The sequence below is a fragment of the Myotis davidii genome, unplaced genomic scaffold (genome assembly GCF_000327345.1).
Source record: "Myotis davidii unplaced genomic scaffold, ASM32734v1 scaffold516, whole genome shotgun sequence".
Classification (NCBI taxonomy): domain Eukaryota; kingdom Metazoa; phylum Chordata; class Mammalia; order Chiroptera; family Vespertilionidae; genus Myotis; species Myotis davidii.
In genome coordinates, this window is record NW_006287367.1 from 90,019 (window position 1) to 99,539 (window position 9,521).

The following is a 9,521-nucleotide window of genomic DNA, read 5'->3' on the forward strand; positions in this document are numbered from 1 at the left end:
AAGATGGATGAGCCTCTAGCCAGTCTCACAAAGAAGCAAAGAGAGCAGACTGAAATAAACAAAAATCATAAATGAAAGAGGCGGAATAACAACAGACCCCTCAGAAATTCAAAGAATTGTTAAAAAATACTATGAACAACTCTAACAAACTAGACAACCTGGAGGAAATGGACCTATTCCTAGAAAAATACAATCTTCCAAAACTCAATCCAGAGGATTCTAAAAATCTCAACAGGCCAATAATGATGGAAGAATTTGAAACAGTCATCAAAAAGCTCCCAGCAAACAAAAGCCCGGGGCTAGACAGCTTCACATGGGAGTTTCACCAAACATTCAAGGAAGGACTAAAACATAATATCCTCAGACTATTCCAAAAAATTCAAGAAGAAGGAACACTTCCCAACTCATTCTGTGAAGCCAGCATCAACCAGATAGAGACAACACAATGAAAGAGAATTATAGGCCAATATCCCTCATGAACATAGATGCCAAAATACTCAACAAAATCTTCGCAAATCGGATCCAGCAGTACATCAGAAAGATCATACACCATAACCAAGTAGGATTTATCCCAGGATGCAAGGATGGTACAATATCCACAAATCAATACACATAATACATCACATAAACAACTTGAGAGACAAAAACCACATAGTCATATCAATTGATGCAGAAAAAGCATTTGACAAAGCCCAGCACCTTTTCTGATAAAAACTCTCAGCACAGTGAGAATAGAAGGATCATACCTCAACATAATAAAAGCCATATATGACAAACCCACAGCCAACATCATACTCAATGGGAAAAAAACTAAAACCAGCCGAAACCGGTTTGGCTCAGTGGATAGAGCGTCGGCCTGCAGACTGAAGGGTCCCGGGTTCGATTCCGGTCAAGGGCATGTACCTGGGTTGCGGGCACATCCCCAGTGGGAGATGTGCAGGAGGCAGCTGATCGATGTTTCTCTCTCATTGATGTTTCTGACTCTCTATCTCTCTCCCTTCCTCTCTGTAAAAAATCAATAAAATATATTAAAAACAAACAAACAAAAAAAACTAAAACCATTTTCCTTAAGAACCGAAAAAAGACAGGGATACCTGCTTTCACCACTCCTTTTCAACATATACTAGAAGTACTAGTCATAATGATCAGACAAGAAGAAGAAACAAAAGGCATCCAAATTGGAAAAGAAGTAAAATTGTCATTATTCACAGATTATATCGTACTGTACTTAGAAAACCCTAAAGATTCCATCAAAAAATTAGTAGACTTAATAAACGAGTTTGGCAATGTAGGAGGATACAAAAATAATGCCCAGAAATCGATGGCATTTCTATACACCAATAATGAACTTACAGAAAGAGAGACTAAAAAAGCAATCCGATTTACCATTGCAACAAAAAAATTAAGATACTTAGGAATAAACTTAACTAAGGAGGTAAAAGACCTGTACTCAGAAAACTACAAGACATTGAAAAAAGAGATAGAGGAAGACATAAACAGATGGAAGAACATACCGTGTTCATGGATTGGTAGAAGCAACATCATTAGAATGTCCATACTATCCAAAGCAAGGGAGGGCAGTTAGGGCAATCAGGCAGGCAGGCAAAGAGGGTAGGGGCAATCAGGCAAGTGGTTAGGAGCCAGCAGTCCCAAATTGTGAGAGGGATATTCAAGGGGTCTCACATTGGAGAGGGTGCAGGCTGGGCTGAGGGATACCCCCCATGCACAAATTCCATTCACTGGGCCTCTAGTATATTTACAATCATATAATCTAAACAGAATTCTAGGAGAGCTTTTATATTAGAAGACTATAACATTGCTAAGAGAGTTTTTGTAATAGAAGCCCCTGTCATACAATATTATCTCTTGTATGACAACCTCTGAAGAGAAAATTAATGATCTGGATGATAATTCTAAAAAAATTATTTATAGTTCAAAAAAGAGAAATAAAGGAAATAAATATAATAGAGAAGTTCAGATACATAGAAAGTAAAATTATAAATCTCAACATGTATGGACTGTGAGTTACAGAGGAGGAGCAATATTCAAAGAATGGCTTATAGCTTTCCAGAATTGTTTTAAGACACACATACTCAGAAATATGAGTTAAAACCAAGAAGAATAAATAAAACCAAAGTCAAAACCTTTACCCATCATAGAGAAATGTACATCAAATATAATAATAGTATCTCAATAGCAATCAGAGAGAAAAACGTATTACCTATGAATTAAAAAAAAATAAGCAGTAGTATACTTCCATTGAGAGTAACAGAAATTAGAAATGAATGAACTGCATCTTTTTTTTATCCAATCATCAGTGGAACAACAATTAGCTATTGTAAACAATGCCAATAAACATAGGGATACATATACCTTTACAATAAGTGCTTTCAAATTTTTCAGGTAGACATATTGAAGAGACATGTCTGGGACATATTGTAAATTTATTCTTTCTTTTAATATATTTTATTGATTTTTTTCAGAGAGGAAGGGAGAGAGATAGAGAGCCAGAAACATCGATGAGAGAGAAACATCGATCAGCTGCCTCCTGCACATCTCCCACTGGGGAAGTGCCCGCAACCCAGGTACATGCCCTTGACCGGAATCGAATCCGGGACCTTTCAGTCCGCAGGCCGACGCTCTATCCACTGAGCCAAACCGGTTTCGGCGTAAATTTATTCTTAATTGTTTAAGGAACCCCATATTGTTTTCTAGCAGGGCTATAACAATTTATATCCCCCCCCAGTAGAAGATGTGATACATATACAAAGTGAGATACTCAGCCATAAAAGAGATGAAATATTTCTATTTGAAACTACATAAATGGATCTGGAGAGTGGCATGTTAAATGACATAAGTTAGATAAAAAAAAAGTAGGGCCATATAATGTCACTTACATGAAGGATATAACATAAAGATCAACAACCCTGGCCAGTGTTCTTCAGTGGCTAGAACATTGGCCTATGCACCAAAAGATTGAGGGTTTGATTCCAGGCCATGGCATCTACCTGGGTTGCAGGTTTAATCTCCCCCAGCTCTAGTCTGTGGTATGCAGAAAGCAATCAATCCATGGGTCTCACATAGATATTTCTCTCTCTCTCTCTCTCTCTCTCTCTCTCTCTCTCTCTCTCTCTCTCCCTCTTCCTTCCTCTCTGAAATCAATAAAAATATATTTATATCTCTAAAATCAATGGAAAAAAATATACTCAGGTGAAGATTTTAAAAACCACAAAACAAAGATCAACAGACAAACTTTTACAAGAGAAAACACTATGGTGGTTAACTGAGGAGAAGAGGGGTATGGAAGCAGATAAAGAGGGTATAGGGGATCAAATTATAGTGATGGAATGCGACTAGACTTTGGGTGGTGAGCACACAATGGAATATACAGATGATGTATTATAAAATTGTACATCTGAGCCCTACCCTGTTTGGCTCAGTGGATAAAGCATTGGCCTAAGAACTGAAGGGTCCCAGGTTTGATTCCAGTCAAGGGCACCTACCCTGGTTGCAGGCTCGATCCCCAGCCCTGGTCAGGGTGCATGCAGGAGGCACACAATTGATGTTTTTCTTTCTCTGTCTCTCACCTTCCCTTCCACTCTCTATAAAAATCAATGGAAATATTTCCTTGGTGAGGATTAACACCAATAAATAAATAAATAAATAAACTGTACACCTGAAACATATAATATGATTAAACAATGTTATTCCCAATAAACTTAACTTAAAAGAAGTCAATGAGTCATCTTTATTTTTGAATGAAAACAACTGCCTACATAGAATTTTATATTCTGGTAAATTGTTACTCAACAGTGAGGAAAAGACTTAACTACATAACAAAAACAAGTCATTATCCTGATATATAAAAACCCAGGGTCCATAACAACCAAAGGCTCAACGAACCAGAAGTCAGTCCTGCAGCCAGTGCTGGGTTGCAGAAGCGACCCAGCACTGACTGCTGCTGCTGCAGGTGCAGTGACCCAGAACTGACTACTGAGGGGGCTGTGGATCAGGCCCAGAGAGAGGCCTGAAGAGAGAGGCAGGGGCTGATCTGCAGCCTCCATGGCAGCTGTTGATCAGCCATTGCCTCTCTCTTTCCTTTGGGGCTTCACGAGAAGCTGTGCCTCTGTTTCACTCTGGGCCTCTGTGGGGGCTGCTGATCAGCCCTGCCTCTCTGATCAGGTCCGGAGATAGGCCCAGAGATGCTAACTGGCATAGAAACAGACCAATCAGAACCAAATCTGGGTGAAGTGTGAAGGCAGAACCTAAGGCTGGCAGGGGAGTGCCATTGAGGGCGAGATCAGGCTGGCAGGAGAGAGCAGTTGGGGGCAACCAGGCTGGCAGTGGAGGGCCATTTGGGGGTGAGATCAGGCCAGAAGTGGGGGGCAGTTAGGGCAATCAGGCAGGCAGGCAAAGAGAGTAGGGGCAATCAGGCAGGCAGGCAGAGCCAGTTAGGGGTGATCAGGCAGACAGGCAGGTAAGCGGTTAGGAGCCAGCGGTCCCAGATTGCGAGAGGGATGTCCGACTGTGGTCCCTGATTAGAGAGGGTGCAGGCTGGGCTGAAGGAACCCCTCTGTGCACACATTTTGTGCACTGGCGACTAGTATAATATAAAATCAAGGTAAAACTAAAGTACTGGGAAATATGGTAAAATGGTATAGCATGACTGGAGTTAAAACATTTTAAGGTCCTTATACTATTCACTAAGAAAGTAGAAAATAGGGATATTAATTGACTTTAGATATTGTTAAGTCAAATAGGTATGCCAGTTTTTAAGGGTAATTACAAGAATAATGGAAATAGAATATATTTAAATACCAGCAGAGGAAAAAGAAGACAATGTAATATAAGGTAAGACAGGGAATAAAAGAAAGAATAGAAAATTCAGAATAAATGAACATGCAGAACAAGAGAGTAGAAATATATCTAAACACATTAGTAATTAAAACACATATAAATGGACTAAAATCACCAACTAAACAGAAGATATTTACAGATTAGATAGGAAACATACATTTTTTATCAATTATTTATGAAGGATACACCAAAACATAAGCACTCAAAAAGATTAAAAGTAAAGAAGTGGAAACAGATGCCAGGATATATGAATAAAAGAAAGCTGATGTGCTGTGTAACTATCAGACAAAGCAGATTCTAAGGTAGAGTACTCACAACTGTAAACCTACTTTTGTACCATCCTGTATTATCATGTATGACATATATCAAATAAGGATAATACTAACAACTTCTTCATAATGTTCTTAATAAAATAATAACATCAGAGCTAATATTTAATAAATCATATGCTGTGCAAAACACCTTATTTTTATTATATTATATTTCTTTCCATAAAAATAAAGATTTATACTATTAGTGTATCGTTTTACAAATGAAGAAACTGAATAAATATTAAGTAAACTTTATCCAAGTCATTTAGGGAAATGGTAGATCTCAAACTGGAATTTAGTTTTGTTTGATCCTACAGCTTGACATGATGAGTGTCAGGTATTATAGTTTTTATAAACAGATCATTGTTAAGTACTAATGGTCACTTATAATTTACTTAATTGATCCAAGTGTGTGTATTTTAATAAAAGACTACCCATAAAACAATGCTTTATTCTGGAACAGGGAAGTAGGGCCCTCTTATTCACACCATATAAATAATTAATTCTCAACCTGAAGTGATTTTTCTCACCAGGGGACATTTGGCAATGTCCAGAGATTTTGGTTGTTACAACTCCTGGGTGGTGCTACTGGCACCAAGTCAGTAGAGACCAAGGATGCTTCTAAACATTCTACAATGGACAGGACAGCCCATACAACAAAGAATTATCCAATCTAAGATGTTAGTACTACTAAGGTTGAGAAACCATGTTGTAGATGACCCTTGCTCCTAGATGCTCTATTTGGGAATAATCCATTGAGATTCACCTTCTTAAAATGTTGACTCATAGTTCACCCTTCTGTAGGGTGACATTTACCAATATTTATTTTTGTATTTAGGTTGCAAATTTATGAATGTTTCAACCATTAGCTTAGACTTAGATAGATTTGAAAATCAAATTTAGAGGTTTTTTTTTTATTTATAAAGATCAGTAACACATTTGTTTTAGCACACATCTGAGAAGCCTCACCAGGACTCCCAGACTTTGCAAAGAGTTGGCTTCAGAAACTGCAGAACAGCATGCAGTTAGGATAATTTGGAAGCTTATGGTCTTGGTCTCGTTGCACATTACCTCCTCCAAAGTTTCAACTACACATGAGTTATGAGACTGTTCAAGATAAAATATTTGGGTTACAAATAGAATCCATCTGTTGCTTGGGTTTTCTCCATCAGACAATTTTGAAGTATTTCACACATAGAAAATTTTGAGCAATGTATGATCTTAGTGAACTTTATAAAACCACGCACTAATATCCTAAAAATATTGTGACATTGTAGGTACATAAAAATTATTGTCAACTTGGAGAAATGAGAAGCAAGGCAATATTAAGAAGTAAACTTTGCTTCTACCAATTAAGGCTACAGGTAGAGACTTTAGTCTTAGATTTGTCAGTCAAATCACTAGTAATTTCATTATGCTTTCTTATTTAGCTAAAATCATTGATCACAGTAATTGGCTACTGACTTAGAAAAAAAAGGATGCTAAAGAGACCACACCAAAACTGGAAGCAGAAGCTATTTCATTAATAGGTCTTAGGATTTTCAAAGGAGATAAACACTAAAAGTAACAATTTGAGATTTATAGAGGAGATCAAATGGAGGATCTCAAAAGCTCATTTTATATTTATTTCTTATGAAAATGCTATGGTGACAAACCACAAATCACCACCTTTTGGATTATATTAACCTCATGCCCTAATACATCACAATTCTGGGTTAAAACTGAGATAATTAACTTTACTAAGCTTTCAGACAAAAGTTTAAAATATGTTATTACTTAAGTATCCAAGCAACAGTGTGTTATATTTGAATTTCGTGCAACCAACCTTTCAGAAGAAGTGGAAGGCTGTGATGACAACATTTCCCCATAATTCCATCAAATTAGGATGATCATAGTTGAGGCCTGGGTACTTTAATATTATATTTTTAAGTATATTTATTTTTTCCTGTGGGAGTGGCACAGTGGTTGAGCATTGACTTATGAACCAGGAGGTCCCGATTTGATTCTATGTGAGGGCACATGCCTGGGTTGCAAGCTTAGTCCCCAGTAGGAGTCATTCAGGAGGCAGTCTATCAATGATTCTATCTCATCACTGATATTTCTATCTCTCCCTCTCTTTTCCTTTCTCTGAAATCAATAAAAGCATATTTTTTAAATTATTTGTTTTAAAGAGTATTCTTCTCTAAAACCTTGCTAGAGCAAGCTAAATTTAACTAGCAGGCTAGAGCCATTCCAGAATACAAACAAAAGCATATACTCAATTGTACTTTTGGGAAGCAATCAGTATTCAATAGTTAAGGTTCAATTTTTCCTTGCTTGGACAAGAAATTTGTAGACAAATAAGTATTCAAGTTAAAAAATGTTTCCTTCTTATTCCAGGGGCTAAATGTGTTGGGAAGATGAGTATGACTAACCCACGCTCAAATTAACATTTCAACAAAGGGTAAGTCCCATTCTATCCTTTCATTTCTCAAGAATGAGATTCAGGCTGCAGATAAAAGGGAGAAGGGGAATAATGTGTGATCAAAATGTACCAGTGTTAAAATTTGACCAAAGGATTAAGTTCCTCTTTAGGCAAGTTTACATTTGCAGAACAATCCAAAAGTTTCAATAAGATTCACTTTTTTTCTTTCTTTTTTCTTTTTTTTTAAAATATATTTTATTGATTTTTTACAGAGAAGAAGGGAGAGAGATAGAGAGTCAGAAACATCGATGAGAGAGAAACATCGATCAGCTGCCTCCTGCACATCTCCTACTGGGGATGTGCCCGCAACCCAGGTACATGCCCTTGACCGGAATCGAACCTGGGACCCTTCAGTCCGCAGGCCGAGGCTCTATCCACTGAGCCAAACCGGTTTCGGCTCTTTCTTTTTTCTTATAGCATGCCTTTCTGATAGAAAGATAAAATATTTCCAGATCTAAACTAGTATAAAGAACATGAGGTTTGGCATTAAATAGATCAAAGTTTGTATCTTAGTTTCCCCATTTTTCTAATGGTTGATATTAGGCAAGATCCTGAGTTTTCTAACATTATTTACTAGAGGCCCGGTGCACGAATTCATGCACCAGTGGAGTCCCTTTGCCTGGCCTACAGGATCAGGCCAAAACTGGCTCTAAAACATCCCCTGAGGTGTCCCAGATTGTGAGAGAGCCCAGGCCAGGTCAGAGGACCCCATGGGTGCACGATTGGGGCCGGGGAGGGATGTGGGAGGTTGGACAGCCAGGGAGGGACTATGACAGGGCTCCAGGGCATGTTGGGCCCATCTCGCTCAGCCCTGGTCAGCTGGACTCCAGCAGCAAGCTAACCTACTGGTTGGAGCATATGCCCCCTATGGTCAGTGCACATCATATTGTCATAGCAATATCTTTACAGACACAGATCCTAGGGCAAGAGAGACTAAGGAGAAAATAAACAAATGAGACTACATCAAAATAAAAAGCTTCTGCACAGCAAAAGAAACCATCAACAAAACAACAAGAAAACCCACTGCCTGGGAGAACATATTTGCCAATGTTATCTCCGATAAGTGTTTAATCTCCAACATCTACAGGGAACTCATACAATTTAACAAAAGGAAGATAAACAACCCAATCAAAAAAATGGGCAAAGGACCTAAATAGACACCTTTCAAAAGAGGACATTCAGAAGGCCAAGAGATGCTGGGGTCCAGCCGCAGCAGGTCCAGGGGTCCCCAAAGGTGTGGACGGAGTTGGCGAAGAAGGAATGACATGGAGACAGTGTTCAGTTGATCAGCAACCTAGCCAGGTTCTCTAGTCAGGGTCTCCAGCCAGGTTTTGTTCTTTATTCTCCTGTTACATCTGTATTCATACCAGTTGATTTTAATCCTATCCATTCCAAAGGTTAGGGCATTTGTTATCTACATTCCAAGGTCACTACTCTATTGTTCTGTTAAGCTACAAGGAAGTAACTGAAGGAGATTATTCTAAGTAAAGATTATGTAGCTTAAGTGTGATTGTTCATAGTTAAGGTGATTAACTACCCGCCTGGCACTTAGTCAAGGGGTTTTACTGATTTATTCACTTCCTTAGTCCTGTTAATCCCTAACTCCAGGGAACAATCCCCACCTGGGGAAACAACCTTTCTCAGGGAGGTGGCCCTGGTTAGAACACATAGCACTAAGAAGGGCAGCAAAGATATTAAGAACAGTATGCCATATATACCAGGTCCCTTGAAACATATGCTGTGCAGATGTTTCTTCCCTGCAGCGACTGTGTCAAGCAGCAAGGATGGAACGGCTCCCGGCAGTCTTATCTGCTCAAATGCCTTTATTAGAGTAGGAAGACAAAATGTCAGTATAAATATAAGACAAAAGTGGCTTTTATGGGATGAAG